This window comes from Erithacus rubecula, assembly GCF_903797595.1.
Source record: "Erithacus rubecula genome assembly, chromosome: 3".
NCBI classification, from domain to species: domain Eukaryota; kingdom Metazoa; phylum Chordata; class Aves; order Passeriformes; family Muscicapidae; genus Erithacus; species Erithacus rubecula.
Genome location: NC_136689.1, coordinates 100,041,366 through 100,060,487, shown reverse-complemented (window position 1 = coordinate 100,060,487; position 19,122 = coordinate 100,041,366). Strand labels below are relative to the sequence as shown.

At 36.8% G+C, this 19,122-nt stretch overlaps 1 protein-coding gene across 8 annotated transcripts in view; it reads right to left on the bottom strand.

Moving 5' to 3' along the window:
- The window catches only part of DLGAP1 (DLG associated protein 1), a 394,622-nt gene that overhangs the window by 297,244 nt on the left and 78,256 nt on the right, over positions 1-19,122 (bottom strand). For 7 of the 8 annotated variants that reach the window (XM_079300752.1, XM_079300753.1, XM_079300744.1 and 4 more), the window contains exon 2: positions 17,545-17,686. The gene's annotated coding sequence lies outside the window, so the exon portion shown is untranslated. Of the gene's footprint in view, positions 1-14,031; positions 14,118-17,544; positions 17,687-19,122 lie in introns of those variants that run through there. The other variant, XM_079300756.1, reaches the window with a different exon arrangement.

The window sequence follows — 19,122 nt, the reverse complement described above, 5'->3', positions numbered from 1 at the left end:
TAAAAGTTCTGAGGCTCTAATTTTGTGCATACATATTTATAAACATAATAAAAATATGTACAACAGAAAGTTGTTTCCCTCCTCTAAGTCACAACATATCATCTTTGTCATTGTACAGTCATTTGTACTTGTCTGTGCTCACTTTATGTTCAAAGACTGTAACAAAAAAAAAAAAAAAAAAAAGGTATTTTGTTGCATCATCTTTGGTTAAAATAAGAACTCTTTTATTCTCTACATTACCTTCATTCACTTGTTTCTTATACCTACACATATCTTTTGAAATCCTTGACTTTTTAAGACCTAAAAACCCCCTAAAATCAACCAAATCCAAACTACTTCAGACCTTTCAGTACGTTATAAAATGTCTCAGCACATAAAACACACAGGTGTAGTCATCCAGGCCCTTCCTTCAAGGTGTCATGAAATGAAAATACAATTACCAAAGGAGAGGACCATTCTTTCTAGGAACCAGCCAATATGATAGCCCAGTCTCAGCTCACATTTGTGCAACTGCATCATGCAAACCTTTAAGATTTTATCCCATCTTTTAATCTCTAGTCAGTGCCTCAGTATGTATAAATCAGTCAAAATTTATTCTTATTTTCCTGTTTTTCTAAGTACTTCCTCAGTCATGTTCTGCAGCACAGGACCTCAATTGTCTGCTAGGATCATCTAGGCTTGTCTTATCTAATTATTTCCCTTCCATCACAGTGACTTTGCACACTGAAGATCCTTTGATCTTTCGTCTTCTCTGAACTCCAAGTATAGTCTCCAAGGAAAAGAAATTATTGAATCCAGTCATTTAACTGAAGAGAAGGGTATCTACATGGAATTTAACAACAGAGACAGGCAATCATACTAACTACCCAGTTCAATCTCTCACCCTATGAAAGACTGCTAACAAAAACAGACCACGAGAAAGCCCATCCTCTGCTTCAAGTGAATGTTAAGTCCATGCCTCAGCGTGCTGTCTTATCCTATAAGCAGGATGAAATCAACTTTCTTCTATCCTGGGTTTGTTTGCTTCTCTGGCAGGCCATGCTAAAATTATACAACATTGCTTGGATTTGTTGAAGCACTGGAAATCCAGATATTGAAAGGCAGAATTGGGAAACAACAGGTTCTTGAAATCTAATAGCACATTTATGTAACATGTGAGACTCCTGATTTGAAAATAGGTCATCCAAATAAGTTTGTGTTAATGAGCAGGCCGTGTTATCAATACAACTCACACGTTTCTCAAGTGTCCATCATCCTGGTCCCACTAGAACTGTTCTTGTCACTTCTGATGAACATATGGCCAACTCATTCCTCACATTCCCCTGCTGACTGCTCCACACCGGGCTGTATTCCAGGGACGTAGCCTGTATTACCAAGGGGCAACAACACTGCTTCACCCCTCAGAAAACAAGCCACAGCTCCTTTGAGCACCAGAATCAGCTGCAGCAGAACAGTCTCCGGCCTCGCTAGCTCTGCTGCACTGGTGAGCACACGGGCAAGCGTGAAGCCAAGCACATCTCTTCCAGATCACCTCCCTGCTGTGGATGAATGCCTGCATACAAGGACTTCATGTCTGCATAGTGAGGAGAGAGGTGTACAGATGGATATTTGAGTTTTGATGCCCACATTATTTGTTTGGTTTTTCCTTTCATTAGCTTTGCTGTACATATTGTTTCAAGTAATTGTGCAGGTTTCTGTCTTCCAAAATGAAAACATATATTAAATTATAAAGACATTTAAGAAATATGGATTCTAAAGCCAAAATAAGGATATTAAATCTTATTCAATGAAATACCCTATGGAGTATATTTCATTTTAGACTGAATATTACATATGGTTAACATCACTGCACTAGGAGAAAGGATAAATTTTATCCCAGTACTAGTCACCTATTCTATTCATATGTGGAAGACTAACATAGATCAAGCAATGAATTTGGGTGTGTTGGTATTCTTTGCATTTTACGTAGCTTCCTTTTTGTCTGTGAAAATTTGGAAATGTTAAGTTCTTGCCAGGATATATGTGTAAGGAGCAAATTCTAGCAACAGACAAACAAATGATCAGGTGGCCTACTGCTAAGTTTCTCCATGTTATTCACTATTTAGGATATGGTGTTAAGCTCTTCTGATGGGCAGTCCAGCTACCAACCTGTGTGTCAATCAATACAGTTTCTTTGGTTTGGTGTTGTTTATGGAATTCTTCAAAGAAAAAACACTGAAGATAAATTAATTCACTTGTACTCTCCATCAGGCAGAAGAATACCTGCTTGCATGTACAACACAAACACACAGACTGACAATTTTAAGAAAACTTGTGCAGTTTAAAGGGATGTGGCACATCACTAACCTACAGCAGTGGCACTACTTTTAGAGCAGAAGAGTTTAAAACCTACTGCAAATATGACAGCTTGTGATGTTTTTAAACAGTAAATTATTTCCCTTAAGAAAATGTTAAAATTTTCTTATTTTGCTATCTTAAAAAATGAAAGAATATTCAAGTAGATTACTCAAAGTTCATGCTCTTCCTCCAAATTTATTTTTTTTTGTTTAGTGGTAAAGAGCCACTATGCTGTCTTCACTGTAACCAAGTTGCCATTACAAAAAAATTCCCTCTATGTTTTCAAAACCCCATAGAAGTAAAGGTGTCTTTGAAAAAGAAAATTAATAGCAGGGTGTGACTGGGAAACAAAGTAGGGGCCGTGTCATGGCAGGAATACAAGTGCCTGTGGTTCTCTAACACATTTACAAGCTCCTTTCCATTATGAAAAATGTCTGCCATTATTAATTTTTTCTCATTATTTGCACAGGATTGGAAATGAGGCACTGTCAATATGAAAGGAATTCACAGAGACACCTTCTTATTATTCTGCTAGCCTTATACCACAACACTGTCCATTTTATTTATTACTTTGCTGAGCTGGTCTTTCCAAAACAAGCAAACTGATAGAATTACCCCCAAGCAGTTGCCAAAATGATGATTAATATTATTACAAACAAGTGCTTCTCATAAAACAGAGACATAAAACAGATTTCCTTTGACATGAGCTGCAAAAATCCCTCCTTGGCTCAGATACTAGAGACTGCTTGAAGAACATCACCTAGTTCTGAAGACCAAAGTTCATGCACTGATCCTTCCCAGCTGAGGCCACCATGTAGCTATTTTTACCTTCAGATTACCAACAATCAGGGATAATGTCTTTCTAGAAATACCTGCATGCTGCTAAAACACACTCAGCACACATTATTCATGACTTACTTCCTTCAAATCCTTTTCCTTCCTTACCCCAACACCCACAGTCACACCTCCTCTCCTAACTCCTTTATTTAAAAGTTTGTAGACAAAAAACAGGCAAAAAATGAAAGATCCACCACTTTATAGTGGCATAAAGTATCACAGACTTATGACAGGAAGGAAAGGAGTTACATTTCCTCCTCACAGGTTTCCAGATCTTACAGATGTAAGTTAAAGACTGAATCTAGAAGTAAGAGATAATTTTATCTAGCAAAGAGTGACATAGTCATCAGGGAAGAAAACATCCTAAAAAATAAGCTATTGCTTACTGGGTGACATTCAGGACAGTCAGGTTAAACGAGGCATAAACTGTAATCAAAATTGCAGCCATCAAGCTGGAAGGACCGGAAAAGAAATTGAAGACAGGAGTGCTCTTCTGGGGTGAGAATAATGCACACTGAATACAGCAGCAGTGAGAAGACTAAAACCTATCTAATGCAGATTATATAATGCTGCACAGTCAACCATAAAAGAAAGCTTTCTTAAAGTTGGAAGCATTAGTGTTCAGGGCACACTCAGCTGAAGCTGAAGAGAGCCCTCCCAGCTCACAGGAGTTGCTTGTTCTGTGATACCTGCAGTGTTACCTGCCCCTGCTGGGATTTGAAAGGAAGATGAGTGTTGTGGTCTCACCCTGGCTGGCCACTGTACCCACAGCCACTTGCTCACTCCCCTGTATCACACCCCCAGGTGAGGAGGAGAATAGAAAATAAAGTCTAAGCCTCAGGGGTCAGATAGGAAAAAATTAATAAAAAAAATTATAATATTAACAATAACAGTAATAATAATTTACTAATTATACCATTATACTAATATAATATTATACTAATACCAGAAACAGCAATAATGAAAATTGTAATGATAAGAAAAGGGAGAGAGAGTAACTGAACCCAAGGGAAATATGTGATGCACAATACAATTGCTCACCACCCACTGACTAATGTTAGTCACATTCCTGAACCACAGTGAGTGGCTTCTGGCCAGCTCTCCCCAGTCTGTACACTGGGAACAGCATTCTGTGCCATGCAATACCCCTTTTCCAGGCTGGGTCAGCTGTCCTAGCTGTGCTTCCTCCCAGTTATTGTCCAACTCCTCACTAGCAGAGCATGAGATACACAAAATCCCTTGACTAGGTGTCAGCACTACTTGAAAACAATGTGCTAACATTATTCTCATACTAAGTCCAAAACCACAGCACTGTACCAGCTACAAAAAAACCAAAATGGACTCTGTTGCACCATAACCAGAATGTCTAAGTAACAGAAAATGAATACAAGAATAAACATAGATAATTTTTATTTTATTTGAGCTCTCAGCTATGCTTGGTATCATTTACCAAGGTATTAAATGTAGAAAAAGTAAACAAACATATTCTCCAAAGCTGCTGTGCAACTTTATCATCATGTTAAATGAAAACTTATGTTTTGTGCTCTAATAAAGTTGATAGCTTTATAGTAGAATTTTGTTTCAGAACCATCAATGAAAAAAAATCAGTGTACTATACTCAGAATGATAAAGTATCAGATTTTTGTGACACTTACAATCAGGTATGAATGACACATAGCAAGACCATCAGCTGCTGATGAAGCTCATGTTAATATCACACTCAGCACCTATCCACCAGGTAGTCAGCTTTCTTTTACTAGAGTCAGAGAATTCAGAAGCGGAAAGCCTGTCAAAGTTAATTCATTTTCTTTTGTGAAGGCCTGCTAAAATTTTATTCTTTTATGTATATAAATTATGCTAAAAAAGGCATCCTGTATTTTTATTTCCTTTTCCCTTAAGACCTGCTTAAAAGCAATGGGATGCAGTATGCAAATGACACACTGCAAGAGAAGATGCCTGTGCCACAGAGTGCTGTGGGATTCTGTGATATTCATGTTTCTGCATAACTTAATTTATCCATTAGCAGATAAATAGGAACTGTTAATACTCAGGAGATGTTTGCTCAGGAAGTTTGAGTGGCCTAGGTTGTTCTGGTCCATTAATGGAGAAAGCATTGTTCAATTCCTTCTCTTACACAACAGTGTCTCCTGGGTACCACTGAGGCCACTCCGTGATGCTCTAGCAGTAAAACTGCCTTGAATTAGATGATCCAATAATTAGGAATTTCTCTGGCCAGGGGAAAAAAATCAGTATGAAGAAGGGGCAATGAAACAGCCCACGTTCTCCCGCCTGCTGTGCTCCTGGGGATGGAGAACCACTCCTTGGTATACTTGTGTCAAAAGATAATGGACCCACAGGCAGAATGCAGAGCAGACCTTATGCTCCTCTAGGGTGTCACATGGGATTTGGCTGGCTTTTGGTAAACCAGTCACAGAATGACTAAACTGGCTCATATTAGTCATCACTCTGTCCATGCAAGTCCTTAATGGCTAAAGAAAGGCTGCTCTGGGAGATTCTAATCTCCACAGAGCCTCACATTCTCTTCCTGTCAGGAAGATGTCCATGACCAACATGAAGGTTTCAACAGCAGAGGAGGAACGAAATTTGCATAAACATTAAAGCAAGTGTTGTGCACCTTTGATAAATATATATTTGCTGAGAAATAATGAAAGAAAGTTTGGTCCTCTAGACTTCTATTTCTCCAAGTTCCCCTATAGTCTAATTTTACATTATATTAAATTGAGACAAAACTTTTTTAGAAACTGCCAGCTTCACAGGAAGTTTGGCAGGACCTTGTAGCTCAAAAAATACTTATGATTTGGGGCTTTAATCTGTTCTTTGACAGACCCAGTTATACTAGAAATATGAAACTGTTCCTGGCTAATGCTAACAATTACTTCAACACAGCAGTTGTCTTCTCTTTAATGATATATTACCTGAATTTCCCATTTATATGGCTATTTTCCACCCTGTTATTCCTGAAAGTACAAAAGGAAATCAGTTGTCACTCAAGCCTATCACTTTTTACTGAAAATAACAGTCTGAATCTATGATAAGCATGCACAGAAGCTTGGAAAAAGACCCTATTTTTTTTAGACATGATAAACAAGGACTTCCCATAATAATTCAGTAGGATCGATTTATGCTGTCATTGTCAATCTGGACATTTTCTGCTTTCTCTTTCTTAGGGCCCTTTTCTTCTGTGAGATTAATTATTTAGCATTGCTAATTTCCAGTGAGTATCACATTAAAATATGCTGAAAGCCAAGAAAATGTGTAGAGATAATCTGAGGCTGACCACAGCAGATGCTCAATTGCAATTCAGTTTTCTAGAACTGCACAGTTTGACAGAGCAGCAATTGAGCACTCTAATGTATTGAAGAGGAGTTACCAGCACACACATTATCAAGAAAGATGTGAGGCACCCCAGTAAATCAATATTAATTCTAAAATTTAGCTTCAGACTCTTGAGATGGAATTTTAGTGCCATGCAGGAATAAATCTGAAGATGACTCCCAAAAACACAGAGGCAGTGCAGGCAGCCTAGATGCTAATTTTAAGAATGTTGTCTGTATCATGTTATTTATTCTCACTGCTTTTCTGCTGCATTACTTGCTCATAAATAAGCTACAAGTAGTGAAGGAGGCTGCAACGGAAACATTCATTACACAGTTCCTACTTCCTAGTGGATGCCAGGTTGCTGCTAGAATGATCAGCACTGACTGGGTAAGACCACTGAAATGGGAGTCAATGTTAAATCTGCAAATTTTGGTACAAAAAATAAACAGGCCTCACTTGTGGCTAATCCAGATATGAACTAAGATGTAAAAAATTCAGAAATAGTTTAAAGGGTTTTGTCCTGAAAGATTATGCAACAGATCTCAGGTGATGTTATGTTAAAAATACGCAACAAAGCTAACAAATATGACAGAAGAAAAAACCAAAAACCAACTTCTTTTAGAGGAATATAGGAAACAATCTAAGACTGTAAATGTATGAGTAGATGTTTACTATACAATTAATTTCACAGAGTAAAAAAAAAACTTCTCAGTGGCTAGCAGTAAAATCTTATTGCTAATACTTAATAAAACTACTTTTTTTATCTTTATTTTTTTCATTTCACATCCTTAAGAGGACTTACAGCTGACAGTGTGAGGACAAGTAGACAAGTGATCAGAGAGAATTTAAGCTCAGTTTTATCAGCCAATAATGACTAAAAGAAACACATTTCATGTCCGCAAGTCCAGAGTTTCATCAGCCTCAGCTGTTTAAATTAATACTGCCTCTCTTTTGAAATTACCTCCACCCATGCCTAGAATTGCACAGCTACAGCTAAGACTGTAAAAATTTCTAGTGCAAATCACCACATCATAAACTTTTGGATGAAAAGATACAAAGTTCAGTAGAAAAGAAAATGCTTGTTTCTGACACTTATTCTTTGAAGACAAAGGTGGCTGAAGAAAAATCAATCAATAAATTAAAAATTTCTAGCATTATATGTATATACTAGTATATTATATGTACTATTATTGCAGTCCATTTAAGACTTTTTTCTTTTTCCAAAATGTCAATATAGCAAAAAAAATCCAAGTACATCCTGCAGTAATGAAAAGAACCACAGTAATTTCTTAAGTATTATTTTTATGGGTTAACCACAGGTAATTGAAGTAATTTACAGCATAAATATTTAACACATTATACTTAAAATTTATTTAAAGACATGCTAGTAAGTCAGTAAAAGCACTTTTGCTGTAATCAGATCATAATCAATACCACTGCAGAATCCAGTGGAATAGAAAATAACTTTTATCAAATTATTAAAATTAAGATTTATATATATCTCATATTCTTTGATAATTATATATGTGCACTGTACACTATATTTTGTATTTAACTAATGTTTCCATGAGTCACCTACAATTAATAACATACAATTTGCAACTACCTCACAGACATCAATAACAAGGCAAACTCTGCTTTGCACAGTTCAAGGCATCCACAGTATAATAGTTCATGGCCAAAATACTCTCTGCTGATGTGAAAAGACAGTAACAGCCACTTTTGCTGTTCATATTTCTTCTGAAGAGTAAAACGTCTAGGCAGCAGAAAAAATGAAAGTTGATTTTCTATCATCTTGCATTACAGAGAGGATGGAGTTATTTATTAGGATTATAATACATATCCATATATGGCATGAACACCTTTATTTCTTCATATGATTTTCATAATTCTGTTGCACTCTCAGTAACTGCTCTCTTTCCTCCTCAAACTCCCTTCCCACCTTACTGCTGCAAAGCCACACTGAGATGCTGTGAACCAGGAGAAGCAAAGAATCCTAAGAATGACCAAATGGTCAATGATTCTGCTTGGTACCAAGTGCTTGCTCAGGAAAAAAGTTAAGAGAGAAATGGGTAAAAGGCATATGTTTTGAATAGCAGGGACAAATTACAAATACTACCCATAGTTTCTCTGTTCATACTTGCTCATAAAATTTCAAAATACAGAATTTTTTAAATGACATGCTCATTCAAGCTCAAGACTTCAGCTATTTGCTGCATATACAGGTCAATCCTCCAATATGAATTAGTTTTCAAATTGTAAATTGTTCAAATACTTTTAAAACTTGTTTTATATTTTAATAATTTTGATAGGTTATATTAAGGTATCAGAATTTTTAATAATACACTGCAACTGTAAGTGGACTGCAAATTTTTCATAACCTCATCTTTTCTGAAATAAATGTAGTGTCTCATAAAATACATAAAAATACTGCATCTAATTAAGTAAATACTAGAGATAGACCTAAAGTCTAAACAAAGTTTTACCAAGAAAATTTAGAGGTTTATTGAACCAAAAATAGAACTACTCAGACTGTTTCAATGACTTGGCCTTTTCTAATCAATCAAAAGGCATTTAATTTGAAAATCATTGTTCTTTGAGAGACACATACTGGATGGAAGTGTGAATCTCAGTGTATTTTCAAAGAACAGGGATCACCCACCCACAAGAGTTCCTGTGTGATTAGTGGAAATTAAATGACCAAATTCCAGTTTGCCTTACAGCCTTCAAATATTTTGTACCCCAATATTTTTAGTATGGTTGGGCACACCATTCTCCCTTCAGTGCTTCTCAAGAGTTTGAGCTTTACTGCCAAAGTAAGTCAAGGTTCAAACTAATTTTGCTGCCTAGGGAGAGAGTTATACAATCAAAGCATCTCTGATGACACATTTGTTAAAAAAGATAAAGCTTCCAGCAGGAGTCAGTCTCAGAAGAGAACTTGTTGGAAATAAATTAATAAAAGGGGAGAAAAAGTCTACCTAAGTACTACTGAACATAATACAGACCTGTTAATCTCCTTTCAATTCCTGTTAGCTCATTAGATTCCCTTCACTTGCAATGCTGACACATGTAGGTATATTATGTTTCATTAATATAGGTGATGAGGCAGCTGGGGTGACTTCACTTAGAAACTACAAGAATGGTGCTGAATGCAAGAGCAGAAATTGTGCAAAATAAACCTTGAATATTAATGAAGTGCCTTTAATAGAGACAATCCCATAGTAACGTTAGATTTTTATTATTTTCACTTATTAATTGTAATTTATGTATACACTGTCTAATTCTGCCTTAGATATGACCTAACACTTTTTCCTGTGATGTTAGTAACTGTAAGAGTTCATCTTAACTTTATTGTGGCTATTTTCATAAAATTGAATTCATACTTGAAACACAGAGCCAGCAGTCTATTAATCTATAAAAATGAAAGTTCCACATAGTGACTTATTTTGTCCTGTCACTTGCAAATGCCAAAATAAGTTCTAAGGTCCAGAAACATGGTGTTCCTGCAATTGCAAACAGCTTCTCTGGAGGAACCACCCCAACAAGTTGACCCTGATGGTAGAACAGAAGCCTCAATCACACTTAAATTCCAACACTTCTTATTCTGAGGTGCCTTGAAGAAGTCAATTCCATATAGAGGAATTAGAAGGCATATTTGCCCTCTAATGAAACAAGGACTAGAAGAAAAGGAGTAAAGAGCTGCCTATTGACTGTTGCTGTGTTTAATAGGACACACACTGCACTCCTCTGGACTGAAGTTCCCTAAGCTCAAAAGAACCCCACATCATAGGAAATACATCTCCATAAATGCCTACTCATGACAAAATTTACTATCACCCCTCTCCTCCCCCACTGTAACCCCCCTGGATTAATTTCTTTGACTTTTTAGTGATTAACTATTGCACTAAAGCTGCCTGGGAAAGAGATATCCCATTTACAATGGATATAGTTAATGAAACAGATAATAGTCCATCAGCATGGTAAAATCACTAAATAATTCAATTCAAGCTTTCCAAAGACCATTAGCATATTGTGCCTTCCAACAATACCAACATCACTTGATGTCAACCCATTTATTGTCTAATGCCCCAAAATCCCTTGTACCTCTTGCTCATGCATTCCCATGCACATTCTGTCCTTTCTTCTTTTACTGTAGTCTAAATGCTACTTAAAGATTAAAGCTATGAATTACTATAATTTTAATATTCAAATACTTATATTACTTTTTGTAATTTCATTGTTTTATGCACTGATGGCCTATTCAAAGGAAGATTTAATTCCAGAGGTGATCTGTCATGTTGTAAATGTAATTTTTTCACATGCAGCAAGAATAAATCTCATCACCTTACTATCTTTCAAGGCATCACCCCTTCTAACCACAAAATGATTTACTGACTTGGCTGAACTATTTTTCTTCTAAAACTTTAGAACCATCAGAAATATTTAATGACTCGATTTAAAGTGCTGAAATAGAAGCACACTGAAAGAATATTAAAATGCTGGTATTCCCCCAAGAATTAACACCTGTCAAATGAATAGATTTTGAAGTGGAAGACATAGTGTCCATTTCAATTGCAAATATGCAAGTAAGCACTGTAAAAGGAATGTGTCTTATTTCTGAACAAGCATGAAAACACCAAGCTACTTTTGGACTGCAAGATTTGCCAAGCCTTAATTATGGAACCTGCACATTCTTTTTACTTCAAAAGCTAATCACGTATGAGAGGTAACCCCTCTCCTTTGGAAATTACTGGTTGTAATTTAGAGCGATGCAAAAGATAATTCTGATATTGATTTAACTATTACAGCACTAAAATAAGGCTTACACACTTTGCCATACCATTTCTAATGGTAAAACTTTCCAAGATATGTCATACAAAAAAAAAAAAGATACTTAACATAACTTCAGTTTCAACATGGCAGAGCAAATTATATCCCTATGTTCTAAGACTCTGCCTAATAAAACTTACAATTGTATATAACAAAACACTTTTAAAAATTAGAAACAATTAAATGGATCACCCCTTTTCCCTATAAAAGATGAATATATCAGCAAAAAATTCACTTTTTTATTAAACTATTTATGTGTGAAACATCTTATGCATGCATGCATTCTTCAGAACCAATATAATAATGTGTATATTTATGCGACTTTATGCTACTGACAACATATTTGATCACCTCAAGGTTCAAGCAAAACAAATTCATAAAAATGAAAATAATAGAACAGATAGAAAATAATAAAACATGCTTGACGGCTTGGGAGTTGGATTTCAAACCATGAGACAAAATACATCTGATAAAGTTTTGTGACCACCAATTTTGCAAAACATCCTTTACTACAAAAGGGAAAATCCTGAAACAATAATAATGTCAATACTGTAATCAACAACTCACAACTTCAGTGGCACACTTCTCAGAAACGAGCATAAGACAGTGTTAGAACAGTTAAAGGACAGCTGACAGTGTGAAAAAGTGTGAGAAGAAATTTGGGACACAGCCAAGACTCTAAAAAGCTCATTCTGACATTAACTGATCTGCATTTCCCTGAAAGTATCCCTGAAAATAGTTAAGTCCTTGCAGACACCCTTTAACATTTTAATGCAACAAACTTCTTTTGGTAGTTATCTAATGCCTGTCCTGGTTACACTCCACTAGAGCTCTTCTTTTTCTCAGTTGTAGGAGAAGTACTGTAGCATTAAAAGCACACTCTAATTGTCTGTGGTTGTTGAAGCTGTTGAGGCAACACAAGTTCCAGCATCCTACCTAATCTTGTGGCATATGTCAGGCTTTTTCAGGAAGGGGGTCACCAGCTCCATGCTGCAGGAGCTCTGGTTATAGATAGGAGCAGTCAAAATTCACTTAGAGCTACCTTTTTATTTAAGTGTGCAACTGGCTTACACTAAAAAGCAAAGATCACTGCTCCCACATTCCAGAGCCTGGACAAACACTGCTCTTTGAATTCATACATAATACATCAAGTCTACTGTTGATTTCATTACTGAACTGTGATAAACACGCTTTACTATTTATTTCCAAAATAATTTTTATTTGAACCCACAATTTTTATCCAAAACTTTACTATAATACAGGTTCTCTATTTATGTATAATTTTGCATATTTTCACAATATCCTTTAGTTTTACTCACTAGCCAAGGAATTGAGATTCCCGACATTCCTTTTCACTTTAATCAGCTTATAATACTGGCAAAGGCAAAAAATAATTCAGTATCATTTTATGTAATGCAGATCTCATTCTATGTCATATAATTCAAAATATGTCATAATTAAAAAATAAGTAATTACTCTTTTACATAGAGAAAGCTAGCAATATGTGCCAGGTTATCTGCAATATGTAATCTGTGATTAAAGAAATATAGTATGGTTTTATTTAGGGAGTTAATAAAGCTTTTTTAAATGTTTCCTTAAATATATGGAGAATTTTTTGAGATGAGGAAAGAAGAGATGTTCTAGACTGACTTGAAATTTCCTTTCCCTGTGTTTTCCTTATTTTGAGAAAATGCTAGATTTCTAGCTGCAAGTCAAACTGTGATCTTTTCTCCTGTCTGTGTGTTTGTAATGTTTCATTCATAAGGAGGTTGGATTCAATTTTTACAAAAAATATTCTCACCTTTTCACACCAAAAAGGCATAATATTAAAATCCAAAGGAAATAAACAAAAGATCCCACAAACCACCCAGCTGGTACACTGGTTTTTTTTTATCATTCTGTGCCTTCATGATTTTTCAATGCTGATTGTGACAAAAAAATTGCATAAACCATTTTAATTACCAATCCTTTGTTGTAGCACAACAGGATTAGTTCAATTAATTCTGGGGCTACTTGTTCATAGCAGAAAAGAAAATTACTATCCTTTCAACTTCAATTAAGGGAAATAATTTTTCTACCTTTGTCTTATTGGGCTTGAACAGAAAAGCTATTGGCTTCACTTTGTAAAACAATATATCTTGAGATCATAGGAAAATTCAGTTAGGAATGGACATCAGGCAGTTTCTAGTTCCAGCTCCTGCTCCAAGCAGGCTTAGGTGCTTGGGGCTGGGTCTTGAACACGTCAGAGAACAGAGCCAGCACAGCATCTCTGAGCAACCCAATGCAGTGCCTGGCTGTCCTCAGAGTGAAAATGCTCTTCCTTCTATCCATTCTAAACCTCTTGTTTCAGCTCATGGTCATTAACCTGAATTCCTGCCTCTGCACCTCAATTTGCCAGCACGTTTGCACTGGCAGTGGTTTCAAGCCAAATTTTCTTGGATCCACTCTTGAAAAGGTCTCTTTGGTATGGTACAGTATAGTAATTCCTATAAAGGACCACAGCAAACCAGACAAAATCTGGATGACTTTCCTCAATCTCATTAGTTCTCTGCATGATTCTGACATCAGTGAGGCTGTTTGCAGGAAATCCAATAAAGGCACTGTTACATATCATGGAGTTCAGTTTCAGATTAACACACCCAGCATCTGTTGCCTACATGCAAGAAAGATAGTTAAGTTTGCTGTTACCTAGACAGCTAAGGCCCAGCTCAGTTGGCCTCAGAGATACCTTGGAACATTCCTTCCTGGCTCCAGCAAACCCCCTAAGAGGCTGCAGCTCTCCTGCAGGTGCTGTGGTGTATTTATCTATTCCACATGGATGCCTGAAGTATACCTAGAGACATCCAAAGGTGCCAATCATTTGAACCTGCAGGAGATGAATGTTTGAATCACTCTTTTGGCCTGGCTATCATGAAAACATATAGTACATTGATTACATGAGAATCTAGGCACCTAGTAAGCATTTAGACACCAACTAAACCCAGGCACAGCCTAAGATCATGACAGATGAGAGCAGACAATTGCAGCTCATTAAATGAAATGTCAGTGCTTTGTGGTATGTGTGAGAACCATGAAATGGTAGCACCATATATTGGGAAGCAGCTTCTTCAGGCTTTCAATTATTTACACATTGATGACAAAGTTCCACATGAGAGAGTAACAATATTCTTCTGCTCTTTCTTATTACTGACCACTTCATCTAAGGAAAGGCTATTAATTAAAGAGAAACAACAAATGAAGGCCAAACATGGTTCTGTAGGTAGAAGAGATGAAAGGTAAAAATATAATCCTACATCATCTCTAATTCCTTCTTTCTGTGAAACCAATAATGCTGTGGTGGTCAGTAACATGCCAAAAACAACATACAGAACTACCATGTACCTTTTGAGGAAGAGAAGATAAACTGAGGTCTCAAATATTCAAGGTTTCCATACTTCATGGAAAACTAAAAGGGCCTTCTGGAATTCTTCCTCTTGACAGTAGCAGAGATTTTCAGCTGTTATAGCTTTGAATTATAGTGGCAGCCCTTGACCCTAAAAAAGCTCCAGCTAAATTCAATAACTTCTATTAATGCTCCCCTTATTTTTTCCAGTAAAATTTCTAAGTGGACTGAAAAAGTATGCTAAGAATACTGAGATCTACCCTGCAGATGTGGAAGAAGTATGAACAAGAAATGAACATTCTAGGATTTTAAGCAAATATGATGATGTTGGCAAAAGCAGAAAATATTTCTTAGCGACAGGCTGTTCTTTCTGCTGGTTCCATTTTTCTATTGTTTGGTTTATTTACTGGTTTTGGTTTTTTTCAGGTTTTCTAATTTTTGAATTGTACTTCTCCTAATGTTTTTCTCACCTTAGTCTGTTTTTCTCTACAGAATAATCTTTATATCCCAGACAGATGCCTAATTCTGCCCTACACAACCTAATGGCTTCTTTTTAGATCAAATGCTGCAAAGCACAAACACCCAAACTACACAGAGGTGCAAGCTGAGGTTGAAGGATTGCTTTGATATAACTATAGGTACAACATTGGGAAAGTTTTCACATGATGCTTTGATTAAATTCCTTTAGAAGAATGTTCATGAATTATTCAATTGATTAAAAGTGCAATGATTCATTTGAACAATATTGCAAAATGGTTTGAATTAATTACTTTATGAGAGAATCCAAACTACCCCTGGCTACAAGTATTCTGAAGTCATCTAAATGAATTCTTAGATTATCCTAAATATTGTTCTATGAGAAGTTTTGTTGAGTTCATTTGTCCCCTATCTAGGCCAATAGAATTAATGAAAGATAATACTCCACTGTCTTTCTGGTAATTGTGGGGTCTTACAAATTATAAGTCAGCTATGGCTGGAGAAGAATCCCATCATCTTCCTAAGAAAAACACAGTTTTTCCTAAATTTTTATCTAAAGCATAAATTAATACTAATTGTGTAGTGAACACCATGAGCAACACTGTGGGATCCCTTTATTAGAGGAAGGTTTCACTTCATAAATTAATAAAGGCATTTTTCTTTTTGCTATTTTGCAAAATACTTGTTTATGGCAAACTGTCACTTGCATTCAGATTCAGAATGTAGAAACTACAGTGATGGTTCCTTGGAAATGCTTAAAATAGATAAGATGGATTGACTGATTGCATATTCCTTTGAATTATTGTGAAAGTACCAGATCTATCTAAATCATGCCATAAAAAAAAAGTGGAGTTAGAAGTTATGTAACTCCAAGTTACTATAAATTGCTTCTTGTTGAAAGCTATATAAAACATTTTCAAATCTGTCATGTTCCACCTCTTCTGCTTAAAAAAATAAATCCAAGTGAAAATGTCCAAAAAAAAAGATGAATCAGGTTTATGTTTTTAAATTGGAGCAAAACCTTGCCACCATCAAGACTTGAGCAATTAAGTCAAGAAACTGGTCCATTTTTATGTCTAGAATGTATTTTTTACAGTAAGACCTGTATTTTATTAGGTTAGCTAAACCAGTGTAACTACATAAGCAACAAAGTCAGATGAGACAGACTTCTCGTCTCAGACACACTGTCATCATTTTTTGTTTAATCCAAGTTTGATTTTTGAATACAGATTTTATCTACCTTCTTTCTGCTGCTGACATTCCCATGTGCCCTCAGAACAAGTTATCTGACAAAGCAGCCAGGAAAATGCATTTTCTACTTCTCCTCCCACAGCAGCATGCAAGATGTCTGTGCAGGCACAGCATCCCAGAGAACATGCTCTACAAGGTGTGATCCAACCTCCAGACTTTGCCAGAAAAGAGTCTCACATCATGGACCAGTCTGACCTACCACAAAGCAGGAGGAATGCAGTACAAAGAGAGAATGAAGGAGAGCCAGAAACTGCTTTATTTGTAGCACTGAACAGAAGAAATCAGCACAGCAGGCAGCAGAAGATAACACAGAGCTTCAAGCTGTGGGGCAGCACCCAGATGCTACTTCTGCTACTCCTGAGAGCAACCAGCATAGCCAGTAGGAACTGCAGAACCATTGAGATGAATGTCAATTTTCCTCCTTTCTAGCCTAAATATGTACTGGATTTGAGAAAGAAACTGCTTTTTCCTCATTTGGCAATTTTATATATATATACAAACATATACACACACACAAAAGAGTTTTTTACTGGCAGTGGAATTCTAAATCTTTTTAGAGTTTCACTGGGACCAGACATTGAAACTACTTCAAGTGAGGCTTTGAAAGAGGGCATCCAGAAAAGGCACTCATCATTTTCAGGACAGAATACCCCTCTGCAAATAAAAACTTGCTTACTAGCAGTGCTGCTTTCCTCAATTAAACAAAGTGGATGGCAAAACAAAATAACAAGGGGTCATGGCAGAATTAGAGTTGATATGTTGAAAGTGTGTATCACTCAGCACTGAGTAGCACTCCATGATTATACTCTATTTTGTATTCTGAAAAACAACAGACTCCTACAGCAACAAACACAATTATAAGACAGATACCATTTATCCCAGGAAACCTATCTGCTGCTTAAAAAAATACTAGAAAGGACAAACAACCCCTTGTGGTGAAATTAGCTGAAATTAGCTTTGATGATGATTTGTTCTTTAAATCAGGAAAGAAAAAAGGATGTTTTTGTTCAGCAGGATTTATTTTTAGACTGGCAAAGACACAATGGTAAACAGAACTGGAGCTCTGTGGGCACCTACTGAGGTTAAATTACCTTTCATGCCATTTGCACAGACGACTGTTCTCAAGCAGCTTGAGCAGATGGTTGGGACACCATTGTCCGTTTACTTGTATCCACAAAGATAAACGATTGCTCTCTGAAATCCTGAACAATATGGCCCTTGTGATGCTTCAGGCTGCCAAGGAGGAAAAAAAAAAACAAACAAATAAATATAAATTTAGCTGAGGAGAACAAAAGAATTTTGATTGATGTAATTTAATTTTAAACAACAAGTACGTATAGAATAATGCAATTTTTTAGATTATAAAAGATATATAAAATCATCAAGTCCAAATGTTAACTAACAATGCTGAGTCCACCACTAAACCATGTGCCCAGGTGCCACATGTCTTTAAAATACTCCCAGGGATGGTTACTTTGCATCTTCCCTGGACAGACTGTTCCAATATTAGGCAACCCTTTCCATTAAGATACTTTTCCCTAAAGCCAATCTAAGCTTTCCTTTGCATTACTTGAGGCCACTTCCTGTGGTTACATGGGAGAAGAGACTGACCCCACTTTTCTACAACCTATTGTCAGGTACTCATAGAGAGAGGGTCCTCTCTGAGCCTTCCCTTCTACAAAATAAACACCCCCAGCTCCCTGAGAGCCTCTCACAGGATTTGTGCTCCAGACCCTTCCCCAGCTCCATTGCCCTTCTCTGGACATGCTCCAGCACCTCAATGTCCTTGTAGTGAGGGACCCAAAACTGAATGCAGGACTTGAGGTGTGGCCCCAGCACAGGGGGACAATCTCTGTCCTGGTCCTGTTGGCCCCACTGCAGGATGCCACTGACAATCCCTGCCCTGGTCCTGCTGGCCCCACTGCAGGATGCCACTGGCCTTCTCAGCCACCTGGGCACTGCCTCACGTTTGGCTGCTGTCATCCAGCACTCACAGGTCCTTCTCCACTGGGCAGATTTCCAGTCACTCTTCCCAAGGCTGTAGCACTGCATGGGGTTGTTGTGACCCAAGTGCAGGACCCAGAACTTGGCCTTGTTGAGCCTCATACTATTGGCCTTAGCCCAAAACATCAGTAATCTGGGACAATGTCACTGAATGAACACAATTTTCTCCTAAATACTCAGAAAAGCAGGAGATGCAGGTAAAAACAAATCATACACAGTAACTCTGACTGAAATAAGAATCTATCATGTCTACACAAATGTTTTTGCTACATGTAACATTTTCTGAAGCACAATGCCAAGTAAAAACTCATTCTGCCTACTGCACCAGTGAGGTAACCAGAGATATCCAGAGTTGTGCCAGAGCAGAAAACTGCCAGAGCACAGTGATCCACCCAAATATTGGTTGAGAAGGTAATTTCAGTTGTTTTAAGAACTTTGCAAACTCCTTTGAGAGAAGCCCCGGTTAAACATCCCCAATGTGTGCATTTTGCCAACAAGCAATTTGCTAAAAATGTACTTTTATTATTAGAATAATTTACTAGCAAGAGAGATGAGTTAAAAGGATTGGAAAAATCATCTACAACTACAAAGAAAATTCTAAAATCTTAGAAATAGTCTTTAGGATTTAGGAGTGAAGTGAGCAGATATTCGTCTTTGGACTTGCA